This window comes from Anabrus simplex, chromosome 1 (assembly GCF_040414725.1).
Source record: "Anabrus simplex isolate iqAnaSimp1 chromosome 1, ASM4041472v1, whole genome shotgun sequence".
NCBI lineage: Eukaryota > Metazoa > Arthropoda > Insecta > Orthoptera > Tettigoniidae > Anabrus > Anabrus simplex.
In genome coordinates, this window is record NC_090265.1 from 1,546,535,922 (window position 1) to 1,546,550,900 (window position 14,979).

A 14,979-nucleotide genomic window follows, 5' to 3' on the forward strand; every position below is an offset into this window, starting at 1 on the left:
GCCCGACTTCGCTCCAATTCTTTCAGCAGGGGTGATGGGCAACGCTTTGGAGACCGATTCTCGTGTGCTGCGAGCTGTGCGACGCGACGTCCCAGTAACTACGAGTGTAAGCTTGATAGTATATCATCAGTTCTCATATGGAAACGTGTGTGACGATAAATTTTGTCAAAAGCCGGGTAAAGTACTGCATATTGAACTATGAGCTCCTTAATACCATTACCGAAAGTGAAGACAGAATGCCAGTATCTTAAACTGTCCACGAGTTATTTCAGGTGGACTTCTTAGCTGAATAACCCGTATCATTTGTTGATAACTGTTATTAGATTGTAAACCTACCTGGATGCCTCAAAATCGTTGTCGGCAGGGTAGCTTCTTGTGATTCAGACCGGGGCGGAGGTGTTCTGTGACTATTCCTCTTTCTTTATATTATTATGTATTTTTAAGTGTCGGACCATCCTAGAAGTATTTCTGCCGACGTATTTTAATCCTTTTGAATAAACAACACAGCGGGCTGTGCTATGTGGCATCTCTTCAAAACCGACATCCACGACTTACGTTGCATTTCGGACATCGTTTTCAAGTTGTCGCGTACAACTAGACACAATTACACATTGCACTGTCATATACGGAAGTACCTAATTATTATTATTATTATTAACAAATACATCGCAAATGGGAAATATCCCGGTGGCAACGGTCACTTACAGTAGTGAAATAATAACCAGCATACTGATGTGGGCAAGTTTTCCTTCGTAAACAGGATCATAAGAGATTGGAATAAATTACCTGCAGCGGGCTTTGATAAATTCTCTTCCGGTATCGAATCGTTTAAGATGACGATTAGTACAAAGTGAAAAGTAAAAGCTGTAAACGACGGACACTGAATTTGTGATTTTCTGCTGGATTTAGAATGTTAAACTAGTAGTATTTCTTCTAATATCTTCTCTCCATGGAATTCCTTGTTGATCTCTTGTTGTTGTAGTTGTTGGGTCGTTATGTTTTAACTTTAATATATCACTTGTAGTGTTAAGCTAGTAGCAACTTCAACCTATAGTATTGTAAGCCGTAGTGTTAAGTAATGGAAATACGGTACTTAAGTTGTGCGTGAATTTGTGTATAATGATGCTGGATTTAGAAAGTTAAAGTATTCCTTGTCATATATTTTTTCGTTGTTATTATAGTTGTAGGGTAATGATGGTTTTAACTTCACTTTATTATCACTTCTAATATTAAGCTAATAGAAAGCTCAACCTATAGTATTGTAAGCGGCAGTGTTAAGCACTGGAAATACTGATTTTTTTAATGAAGATGCTGGAATTAGAATGTTCAATTAGTAGTACTTGTAATATTTCCTTTCCATGGAATTGCTTGTTGTACTCCTGTTGTTGGGCAATTATGCTAACTTTACATATGGCGATGCCGGCCCCGTAGTGTAGGGGTAGCGTGCCTGCCTCTTACCCGGAAGCCCCGGGTTCGTTTCCCGGCCAGGTCAGGGATTTTTACCTGGACCTGAGGGCTGGTTCGAGGTCCACTCAGCCTACGTGATTAGAATTGAGGAGCTATCTGACGGTGAGATAGCGGCCCCGGTCTAGAAAACCAAGAATAACGGCCGAGAGGATTCGGCGTGCTGACCACACGACACCTCGTAATCTGCAGGCCTTCGGGCTGAGCAGCGGTCGCTTGGTAGGCCAAGGCCCTTCAAGGGCTGTAGTGCCATGGGGTTTGGGTTTTTTGGTTACATATGACGCGAATACTCAACATTGTAAGGAATTATTTCCTTCGTCACCAAAATATCGGTAAACACAAGCAGTGGTCATATATGATATTGAATGTGGGGTCTGATAACGATGTACACCTACCTATCGAAAGAATTGGAGCAAACTCAAGCGTTTTAGATAACACATTCCACTCATGCGTAATGGTGGTTCCATATGCAGCAGGGCGCATCTTGCCTCGTCACGAGTTCGAATAATGCACGCCTTTAGTACTGCATCCAGGTACGTGTACCTACAGTAGTAGTCAGTTTCTGTATTTCGCCTGTTCATTCGAGTACTTACCACTGCATACAGTGCCATAATGCGTATCCGTTATAATTATGTTATACTGCGTCAAAATAGACCTCGCTAGAAATGAGAGAAATGAACGCCTTAGTCGCTTGTTGACATGTATTTACGGAATGGAGAAGGTGTGGTTTGCTATTCGCATACTCGGCGAAAACAACGGTCTCGAGGTCTTTCGAAATTGTGTCTGCGTTAGTCTCGGGAAATCTCGAGATCTCATCTCAGACTGCCCATCACTAGTCGATAGGGTAGTATCTTGTGATGCAGACCGGGCCGGAGGTGTTCTGTGACGATTCGTCTTCATTGATATTATGCGTTTGTAAGTGCCGGATCATCCCAGAAGTATTTCTGCCGACGTATTTTACTTCTATTGAACAAGCATCGCAGCGGGCTGTGCTATGTGACATCTCTTCAAAATAACCGACATCCACGACTTACGTTGCGTTTCGGACATCGTCTTCAAATTGTCGCCTACAACTAGTACAATTTCACATTGCACCGTCATATATCGATGTACCTAATTTTGAAGGGAATACTCTATAACATTGTAAGGAATTATTTCCTTCGTCACAAAAATATCGGTAAACACAAGCAGTGGTTAGGCTATATGTTATTGAATGTGGGCTCTGATAACGATATACATCTATCTCTCGAAAGAATTTTAGATTACAGATTTCACTAATGCGTAATGGTGGATGCATATGCAGCAAGGTGCATCTTGCCTCGTCTCGAGTTCGAATAATATCGAATAGTATCCAGGTACATGTACCTACAGTAGCCGTCAGGTTCTGTACTTAAACCACTCATTCGTGTGCCTACCAGTGCACACAATGCCAGAATACGTATCCTTTAGAATTGTGTTATACTGCGTCAAAATAGACCTTTGTAGAAATGAACGCCCTAGTCGTTTGATGACACGTATTTACGAAATGGAGAACGCGCGTGGTTGGCTATTCGCATACTCGGCACAAACAACATTCAACTCCGACTGCAGGACTTCGACACGCTGCTCGCCGCATAATGCGGGGACAACGCTCTCGAGATCTCTCGAAATTTCTCGCGAGAAATAGTGCCTGCGCTAGTATCGAGAAATCCCGAGAAATCTTGAGACATAGTCTCAGACTGCCCATCACTAATGATCCGGCACTTAAAAACGCATATCAAGGAAGAGGAATCGTCATAGAACACCTCCGGCCTGGTCTGCATCACAAGAAGCTACCCTGTCGACAACGATTGCGAAATATCCGGGTAGTTGTACATCCTATCTAGAGTTATTTAGCTAAGAAGTCCACCTGAAATAACTCTTAAACAGTTTAAGATACTGGCATTCTATTTTCACTTTCGTTAATGGTATTAAGGAAAATAGTTCAACATGCAGTGCTTTCCTAGGCTTTTGACAAAATTTATCGTCACACACGTTTCGGTATGAGAACTGCTGATGATATACCATGAAGCTTACGCTCGTAGTTTCTGGGACGTCTCACAGCTCGCGGCACACGAGAATCGGTCTCGAGAACGTTGCCAATCACCCGTGTCGAAAGAATTGGAGCAAACTCGGGTATTTTAGATTACACGTTCTACCCATGTGTAATGGTGGTTGCATACGTAGCAAAGCACATCTTTTCCCGTCTCAGGTTCGAATAATGTACGCCTCTAGTATCCAAGTAGGTGTACATCCTATCTACAGTTATTCACAAATTATGCAGGGTTACTCAGCTAAGATGTCCAGCCCAAATAAGTCGTGAACAGTTTAAGATACTGACATTCTGTATTCGTTTTCGTTAATGGTATTAAGGGGTTCATAGTTTTCATAGGCTTTTGACAAAATTTATTGCCTCACACGTTTCCATATGAGAGGGTTATTTCACGCAATAACTGCTGATAATACACTATCAAGTTTACACTGGTAGTTACCGGTACGGTACGTCGCACAGCTCGCACTACAGGAGAATCAGTCTCGATATCCGCGACGAGAGTCTCGAGCAAGAGCGTTGTCCATCACTAGCGTGATCCAACAGAGTCCATACACAAATAATAATAATAATAATAATAATAATAATAATAATAATAATAATAATAATAATAATAATAATAATAATAATAATAATAATGTAGTTATTTGGTCTTCAGATTAGAATTTAACTATTCATAAAATGAAAACAGATTATTTTTTGTAATAAACAAAGGAACCATTTGTAAATTCCACATTAATATGAGCATCCTATGGTATGCCTATGTATTTAATTTAATATTGAGGCACTGTGACTATCCTTAATGAATATTACCCTATTTCTAGATAGTTACGAGACACCCTCGATCAAAAACAAACTAAATTGTTGTATCATAAATTACATGTTATACATACAAAATAACCTCGGACTTTGTATCCGGGAGATAGTGGGTTCGAATCCCACTTTCGGCAGCCCTGAAGATGGTTTTCTGTGGTTTCCCATTTTCACACCAGGCAAATACTGGGGCTGTACCTTAAGGCCACGGCCGATTCTTTCCAGGCCTTTCCTATCCCATCGTCGCCATAACACCTATCTATGTCGGTGCGATGATGAGCCACTAGCAAAAAAGAACCTCGGACTAGGGATGGGGGTTCTTTACCCAGAGGAGTCTGAAGGCCTGCAGCCAAAATCTTGAGAAACTCTTAAACCCCATCAAGTCCAAGTGAATAGTGCTGCTCTCTCACTAAATGCTGACTCGAACTGTTGTAAAGGATTACATTTTTTGTCAATCTGTTGTAACACATACGAAACAACTTTTTGGAATTTCTTGCCTTCATAGTACCATTGCATATACACTGACTGACAGAGCAAATGCAACACCAAGAAGGAGTGGTCAGAACTTTATGCCAATTGCAGGGTAGACTGACGTCACTGAGGTATGCTTATGATGTGAAATGCGCCGCTGTGCTGCGCACGTAGCGAACGATAAATGGGACACGGCGTTGGTGAATGGCCCACTTCGTACCGTGATTTCTCAGCCGACAGTCATTGTAGAACGTGTTGTCGTGTGCCACAGGACACGTGTATAGCTAAGAATGCCAGGCCGCCGTCAACGGAGGCATTTCCAGCAGACAGACGACTTTACGAGGGGTATGGTGATCGGGCTGAGAAGGGCAGGTTGGTCGCTTCGTCAAATCGCAGCCGATACCCATAGGGATGTGTCCACGGTGCAGCGCCTGTGGCGAAGATGGTTGGCGCAGGGACATGTGGCACGTGCGAGGGGTCCAGGCGCAGCCCGAGTGACGTCAGCACGCGAGGATCGGCGCATCTGCCGCCAAGCGGTGGCAGCCCCGCACGCCACGTCAACCGCCATTCTTCAGCAATTGCAAGACACCCTGGCTGTTCCAATATCGACCAGAACAATTTCCCGTCGATTGGTTGAAGGAGGCCTGCACTCCCGGCGTCCGCTCAGAAGACTACCATTGACTCCACAGCATAGACGTGCACGCCTGGCATGGTGCCGGGCTAGAGCGACTTGGATGAGGGAATGGCGGAACGTCGTGTTCTCCGATGAGTCACGCTTCTGTTCTGTCAGTGATAGTCACCGCAGACGAGTGTGGCGTCGGCGTGGAGAAAGGTCAAATCCGGCAGTAACTGTGGAGCGCCCTACCGCTAGACAACGCGGCATCATGGTTTGGGGCGCTATTGCGTATGATTCCACGTCACCTCTAGTGCGTATTCAAGGCACGTTAAATGCCCACCGCTACGTGCAGCATGTGCTGCGGCCGGTGGCACTCCCGTACCTTCAGGGGCTGCCCAATGCTCTGTTTCAGCAGGATAATGCCCACCCACACACTGCTCGCATCTCCCAACAGGCTCTACGAGGTGTACAGATGCTTCCGTGGCCAGCGTACTCTCCGGATCTCTCACCAATCGAACACGTGTGGGATCTCATTGGACGCCGTTTGCAAACTCTGCCCCAGCCTCGTACGGATGACCAACTGTGGCAAATGGTTGACAGAGAATGGAGAACCATCCCTCAGGACACCATCCGCACTCTTATTGACTCTGTACCTCAACGTGTTTCTGCGTGCATCGCCGCTCGCGGTGGTCCTACATCCTACTGAGTCGATGCCGTGCGCATTGTGTAACCTGCATATCGGTTTGAAATAAACATCAGTTATTTGTCCGTGCCGTCTCTGTTTTTCCCCCAACTTTCATCCCTTTCGAACCACTCCTTCTTGGTGTTGCATTTGCTCTGTCAGTCAGTGTATTTTATACAGTGCAAGAAAGTTTGGGATATCAAGGATGCAATGCATCAATAAAATAACAGAATGTTGTTTATTGTATTGCAGACATACAACCTGAGAATTTAAACTGTTACAAACAAGTGGTTTTCTTCCAATATCTAATGCAAATAAACTCATAATGAGAAGGTTCCAATTTTTGTTTTTATTTTAGTGAAGGCTGTCCCTTCTTCACTCTGCCTAAGTAAGTCTATGGCCTCCTCTGGCATTGTTCAGGTCTCTGACCTTCTGTGACATGCTTTGTGACCAGTACATTGATGTTATTTTGAGGAAGGTCTTATTCCATCTGGGTAACTTGAATGAGGTCTGGGAGTGTCTCTGGAGGTTGTGGACAATCAAAAACAGCAGTTTTCAACCTCTTCCATGCATGCTCAATGCAGTTCATGTCTGGTGAATTACCATATTTCTCCAAATGCAGATGACCCATTTTTTTTCAGAAAAATTAAATCAGGCTTAAAAAGTGCTGTGTAAAATTATATGAATGCCTTTCTTGTACAGTGCGCATTTTTAGACTATCTTTGTCTCCACGCCAACTCCAAACATTGGCTTTAGTTATGTCATATTTTCTTGCGACTGCACAATTATTCTTTATTTCTGCGAGTTTAATAGCCATTAACGTAAAATTGGTATCAATAACATCGAAGAGAACCCATTGAAAATTTGCTGGCAATACCTGTTTCACATTTCTCTACAATACGATGATCCATGAGGAAAATATTCCTACTGTCTACAAAACTGTTACTTTTACTAAGTGTCAGGTACAATCAGCTTGCCAGCTTCAACGGTTAGCATATAATAAAGATGTTGAAGGTCGATTCTATTGTGCCATGGGCTGACCATTCCACCCTTGCAATTTTCGTGCCCATACTTCACAATTTCATCCTAGACTTCTTTAAGGTGTCCTTGCTGAATACATTTTTTAAGCTATCATTGTCTTCATGCTAACATAGAACAATGGCTTTAATTATGCCGTATTTTATTGTGGCTGCACAATTATTCTTTATTTCCACAGGTTTATTAACCATTAACTTAAAATTGTCATCATAATGTAGACGAAAACCTGTTAAAAATTTGCTGGCAATACCCCTTCCACGCAGCAGCAGCTGCTGAGGGGGACTGGCGGAGGGGCACTACTTTTTGACAAATTTACGTTCTTACTAAACACACACAAGTAAACAAATGCATACCGGATACACATCATACTATGTTAAATACTTGATCATTACTTGCCTACTTCACTGTCATCTTTCATTTTAAGAGAAATGTGGAATGACATGTTGGTGTCCATTTGAAGAAGGCAGCGATCCAGACTCTTACTTCACCCAAGTATCTTGAACTGTTTAAATATACAGTACCTACTGTCACTGAAGTCTGTCTCAAATACGTTCACAGTGCTATGTACAGTATCGACCAACTGATAGGCCTACTACTGAGTCTACGGGACGAATGAAGTACAGTCTACTCACTCTGGCCATACAAATGAAGAATACGGTAGGGCCTATGCATTGTTCAACGAAAACAGTGTTTTTCCTGTATTTAAACAGAATTCTATTCTTCTATGCTGTAAATCCACAAACTAAGAAATGATTTTATTGTCAGTGAGGCATATTGTAAACGAGGTCTTTCGCAACAGAAATCATTGCCAGAGCAGACAGTCATTTTTCGGTCATTGTATTGCGTAGAAATGTCTTAATGTGAGCTAGTGTCAAGAAATAGCACTCTGCTTCGGCTGTGGACATGGGTTAGAATAATAACAGTAAGTTATTTATTAAATTGACCTCCTAATCAATACAATAAGTCATTGTCTTGGATGATTTACATTGATCTATTAACTAAAAATGGTACATTTTTTTACAATCTGAAGAATTACAAAGGTGAAGGTAAAAAAAAAAAAATTAACCAACATTGTTATTTTTAATATTAATTTTAGTTTAAGTCTCTTCAAGATTTTAAAAATTAATTTCATTATATGTTAATCAAGTGCTTATTTTTATCCCGAGGTTAAGACAATGGCTGATGATGCCTTCATACTAGGTGAAACATGTACCATTTTTAGTTAATAGATCAATGTAAATCATCCAAGACAATGACTTATTGTATTGATTAGGTGGTCAATTTAATAAATAACTTACTGTTATTATTCTAATCAAATATCATCAAAACGGACCAAAAATGATATTTATTACATGTAATGTGGACATGGGTGTTATCACAATTATCCTCAGAAGCTATAGCTTTTCTTTGAACATTGATTTAAGATTATTTTCTAAAATAAAAGCGAGGAGTGGCATAGCTCCTTTGACTTGCCTGACATCTGTTCGTTTATAAATCACTTCTAATTCCAACTTTCGCCTTGCTTTCTGCAACAATGGATAATGTAACACAGTAGAATTTATTATATTTTCTGGAAAGTTTGTAGAGAATTGGTCAAATGAATCTAAGTACAGTAGTGTTGCAGCTTCCATATACCCAGTAAATGCAAACCTATCATGCAACTGCTTCATTACAACATCACAGACTTCTTTTGCTGCAATGGTCCATGTGTCACTTACTCTATGTCTTTTATCGGAATTATTGTAGACCATGAGATCACATGCAATTGTATCTATTTCTTCACCTTGTTAAGTGTTACATACTTTGCATAATTAGAAAAAGCCTTTTTATTTGGATTGAATCTGCTTCGCATTTTTGTAGCTGATTGTAGAGTATGTCAACATGTGGCATTAATTTGTAAGAAACAGACAGCGAGAACATGAATATGGTATCCTCAAGAGCAGGCGCAGTCCACGGGCTTCATTTATGCTAATAGACATTTTACCTTCTTCTATTCTATGAAAGTACTCAATTAGTTTCTCTCTGTTCTCGTAAACTACATTCACCTTACGAATGTTGTAGTTCCAGTGAGTGGTGATTGTTCAAGAGGGTCTAGTCTTCATTATTTCATTCAAGAGGTCACTTCTGTGAGACGAGTTGGAAAACAATGTTGAGACTGCGGACAGGTTACAGAAAAGTAATTTGACTAGGGATTGTAGGAACAAGCCTTCTGCATTGTCAAATTTAGTTGGTGTCCATAGCAATGAATGAAATGCACATTAGGGTAGTGTACTTTTAGTTTCGCCTGCACACCCCATCCTTCCGCTCATTATGCTGGGTCCGTCATAACTCTGACAAATAAGTGTATGTCGTGTGTCCCTTAATATGGGATTAATTTACTTTAATAGATGTTGACTCAATCCATCTGCTGTTCTGTCGGTTGGATTCACAAACCCCCAAAACCTTTTATGGATGTGACCCTCTAATACATATTGAAAAACAAGTACCAATTGGCATTTGTTTGAAACATCCATTGTTTCATTTGCTTCTATTGCAATGAATTGGGATTCCCCAATTTCTGAAGAAATTTGTTTTCTACACACATTCAACATACAGTGGAGAAGCTTGTTCTAAATGGTCTTTGACATACCTTTAAATACAGAAGCTTTGGCCAGGTGCTCCTTCATAGCGACGTCTATTTCAGCTGTAAAATTAATGAGACCTTTTAAAATTCCAGGATTTAAGAGAATTTGCTGTCTTATCACGGTCACAGAATTTTATGCACTGAATAATTCTGCATAATGTGTGCCTATTTTTCCTAACCTGATCATTGTGTTTGTTAATGGACTGGCGATAAGCAGAATCCTGTTGAGTCACTGTATTAACTTTCCCTAGCACAGCTAATTCCATTCATGAATTGATATGTTGGGAGGAACTTTTATGCCTTTTAATTTTTTCTTTCAAGTGTTTGAGATCTGTTACTCTGGTTTTCATAAAATTCAGGTCATGTCCAAATAACACTCACAGAAAACAGAAAAACGTATTCATTGAATCACACCCACACAACCACTCATATTCTGTGTACACCCCTGGCTGGAATCTACGCTGATATTCGCTCTCTTTTTATTGTCCAAATTGTTCTACTTGTAAATGAAGTGTTGGTTGACCGAGTGTCTTTATCTCCATCTTTTCCATTAGGGACAGTTGCGAAAAGGTATGCTTAAAATATTACTCGCAGAATTCATTCTACGTAGCCTACAGGTCAATCATACCAATGTGATATACTTTATGCGACTCTTCATAGAGATTCTATATATCTGCACACAACATACGACAGATTTACTTTAAATGACACCACACTAAATATTACAAAATAGGATACTGACTAATTTCATTAACCAGTACAGCACATTTATCAGACCGCAGTCGACAGACTTGGAACACGAATTTGAAATGGATGTTCTGCTTGGCGCAATAAAGCCTTTGCATATTTTTGGAATCGTAGCGGGCTGGCTTCGGCAATGACCCAATTTCCCATTCTGTGCATGTTAAAAAATAGTTCACCGAGCTCGATAGTTGCAGTCACTTAAGTGCGGCCAGTATCCAGCATTCGGGAGATAGTAGGTTCGAACCCCACTGTCGGCAGCCCTGAAGATGGTTTTCCGTGATTTCCCATTTTCACACCAGACAAATGCTGGGGCTGTACCTTAATTAAGGCTATGGCCGCTTCCTTCCCACTCCTAGCCCTTTCCTGTCCCATCTTCGCCATAAGACCTATCTGTGTCGGTGCGATGTAAAGCAATTAGAAAAAAAAATAGTTCTACGCATGCTTGAATGAAAATTACCAGAGAAAGAGTCAAGAGCTAAGAGCACAGGGCCAGCCTGGAGGAAGCAACATATGTGTCTGATGAAAACATTGATGCACTAGCTGCATGCGATGCCTAATGTCAAAACTGAATGTACCATCATTTAAATTGCCAGTACTTGTAAAACCGTGCATTAACAGTTACTTAGCTGGAGGGGTATGTGCCCCTCTGCCCTTTAGTGCTAGCCGCTACTGCTTCCACATATCTTTACAATATGATGATCCATCATGAAAATTTACAAAGAATCAGGCACAGTAGGGCAAGTTTTAAGAGTGTTTGAGTAAACTCCACCTTTATGTCAAACTTCTTAATTTTTTTTTATATTTAGGAAAGGGACATATTTTATCTCTATTTTGGAGACATCTCCAGCCTAAAAACAAAACAGGCTAGTAAGATTCATGACGTTCCTAATGAACTGCTACAACAAATAACACATGCAAAATTTCTAGAGTTAAACATAACTCTGTCAAATGAACAATTAACACATTTAAATAGGCCTACTTATGTTAAGAAACGTATTTGTAGATAAAATGTAATGTCTTTCAGAGATGATGTAATGTTAAAATACAAGCTTTTTAATAGACCCTGGGAATGTCCAATAAGAAACGTTGAATGCTAGTCCAACACTAGGCTGAGTGAATGTTGTAATGTTTGAGTTAAAATGTACTTTAATTCAGGTGGAACTTCCTCAAAATTCAGGTTGAGCTGCTGGCAACTAGACTGGCTATGATGAACTTAGTTCCCAGAACTGAAATTGAGGGCTTTTAGCAGTGTAATTATGAAATTTATCCCAACACTGAAACGACTGCAAATATTGTGTACATTGCCAGTTTCAACATCCACAGCAGAAAGATCCTTTTCATCACTGAAACGGATAAAGACCTATTTGCAAAGTTCATCCTCTCAGGCAAGACTAAATTGCCTTGCCATGTTGTCTCTTTATAAGGATGTTCCTCTTTTCAGCTGTCAAAGTGATAGATGAACTTGCCCAGAAAAGAAGATAATCAAGTTGATTTTGTGACTTCTTACGCTTTGAAAAGGTGTTTTACTTTGTATATTTGTAACTCATGTTAAGTGGTTGAATTTTGAGCTTTATTTATTATTGTTGAAAGTGATGTTGCATTATATTGTTGTGGTTTGTCACCAAATTAATTCACTGATATAAATTACTGCTAGTAATTAAACTCAATTGTGAAACAGTGAGTGATGTTTTGGATGCCTGTGTTCCTGTCTTCTTATTACAAACTTTTCCTCACTTAAATGCTACAGTGGCCTCCACTAATAGGTCAATTGTAAAGTGTACAAAGAGTTTGAGTGTCTTTTCCTACAGGTAAGCTTCTGCATCCATTTAAAATGTGCTTTTTATTATTATTATTATTATTATTATTATTATTATTATTATTATTATTATTATTATTATTATTATTATTATTATTATTATTATTATTATTATTATTATTATTATCATCATCATCATCATAATCATCATCATCATCCCTCCCCAAGGAAATGTCATATCCATGCCACTGGTAGATTATGTCCTAACCAATTTTGCTTTCTTTTGAATTGTGGCTAGCAGTCTTTAAGAACTGATGCAGCATGTGTTTCAGGCATGTAAGAAATCCCTCAAGATGACATTCGGAGGCTGTTTGCTTCCATGCCACACCAAATACAAGAGTGTATTTGTGCCCTTGTGGGTCAGACCTCATACTGATGATGATGATGATGATGATGATAATGGACAGTTCCGAATGGAGTGAAAGTTTAAATCATTTAACACCTGTTATATGATGGACATCTCCACAAAGTTTGATAAATATCAGAGTAGTACTTCATGGTGTAACACTTCCTTCCCATTTCCGCTAGTATACATGTGATGTTTCTTGTAAAAAAAATTAATTTCAAGGCCACACAGTGCACTTCATTTTTTGATAATTTCAACCATTTCCTGTTACCTACAGGGCAGAATTGTTCAAATCTGGGGCATACCCTGTAAAATGCCCCACTAGTTTGGAATAGTGAAATATAATACCAGTATAAATCGTGCATTGGCACTGCCGGTGGCTATAATTGGCCAATGCAGTGGCCTCCACGGTATGCACTAGCCATGCGTCTTGCTAGGTGTGCTAGGTACCAACTGATGAGCCCAGCCTAACACACGGGGGCAAAACGCTGGCAACCAGGAATGAGTTAGCTGGAAAATTTATAATGTCCAATAACGAACCATTTATACTGGTATTATAAATTTACTCGTTCGGAACAAATATTTCAGATTCCCCATGGAAATCAACATCTATATCATCTGATGGCCAAGCAGGCATCAATTTTTGGTAAAGAGACAAAGTCTCTCATCGTGCATTGTCACTGCCAGTGGCTACAATTGGCCTACGCAGTGGCCTCCACGGTATGCACTAGCCATGCGTCTTGGTGGGTGTGCTAGGTACCAACTGATGAGCCCAGCCTAGCACACGGAGGTGAAATGCAGGCAACCAGGAATGAGTTAACTGGAAAATTTATAATGTCCAATAACGGACCATTTATACTGGTATTATAAAGTTACTCATTCAGAACAAATACTGTATTCAGATTCCCCATGGCAATCAACATCTATATCATAGTGAAATATGTCAAAATCAAAACTATCCCTTGTGTGATTTAGGTATCCAGCTCAATTGGCCTAGTAGTTTTCGAGCCTATCAGGAACAAACAGAGACACCATCCCGTTTTTACTAATAGTTTAGATCAGAGGTGCTCAGCTGGGCGCCCACTGAGGCTAGCCCAGTGCAGCTGGGCTGGTCTGAGGTAAATGTGGGCAGCTTATGTAGCAAGCATACATCACAGTGAAGTGGGAGAGTGAACACACTTTTCGGGAAAAGCAGCAGTGACTTCAATTGTGATTACAAAGCTCTCCTCCATTACTCAGCAAAAGGTTGATTGGGGTACAGTATTTAAAATAAAACGCTATAATCTCCGAAAAAAAAACCCAACCTTTTCAAGATATTCTGGTTTGATTTATACTACGCTTGATATAAATAGTCAGTTTTATTTTCTTATATTTATTCATTCAAAGAAAACTGGCACGTTATAATCTACAAAGGTACAGGGTTTAAGCGTACAAGCTACGATTCAGAATTCCTTAGATGGAAATGACAGTTTTTCCTTCCTTTTTTTTTAATGTTAACATTCCTGTTATTCAGTAAGCAAAAAGTAATATAATCATATAATTCAACAAGTTTACGGTTTGATTTTTCACAGTGTTATAGTGTTGTGTGAATTTCCTTGTTCACTGAATTTCTGAAAACAGTATTTAAAAGTTATCAGGCAATCCGATAATAATAGCTAGCCTCCAAATGTCAAAGGAGTTTTATCATGAGTGAGGACATAGGTATTTACTATCCAAGATTAAAGTACAACAACAATTTAAATGCATCTATAAAATAGATACTCAGTATGTCTTCAAATAAATAACCTAACTGATTTTATTCCCGGTAAGCATGATTCAGTTGTTGGTGAGTTTATCGGATAATTTAAACCCAAGCAATCACAAGCCACAGCTTACCCACCTTAACTCCGTATTATACTGTATCAGAAATGTTTCTGAACCACCTCTTAAAATGTAATAGTGAAAATTGTAAGTCAATACGTACATTATAAACATATTTGAGGTTGTAGGCATAATCCGGTCAAACTGCAGTGAACATAAATAACTTATTTCTCACAACATAAATTGAAAATGACGTGGATTTCTGCCCTCTTTCTCTCATTATTTTCTGCCTCCGTTTCAAACATGAGTATCGCCACAGTGATCAAGAGTGACTGGGAGAATGTAGCCTCAACATCACTGGCTGAATAGCATATGCTCATCGCCTGCCTGCCCACCCGCTTACAGTGCTAGGCACCCATGGGATGGAATGCCCAGCATGATCACCTCTGGTATAGATAATATCCTATTTCCTTTCTGAAAATGGATATTATAGATACC

The 14,979-nt window shown here is 40.0% G+C and overlaps 1 protein-coding gene across 1 annotated transcript in view; it reads right to left on the reverse strand.

The window, feature by feature from the left end:
- Positions 1 to 14,979, reverse strand: part of LOC136862145 (cAMP and cAMP-inhibited cGMP 3',5'-cyclic phosphodiesterase 10A-like) — a 422,768-nt gene that overhangs the window by 4,816 nt on the left and 402,973 nt on the right. The window lies entirely within an intron of this gene.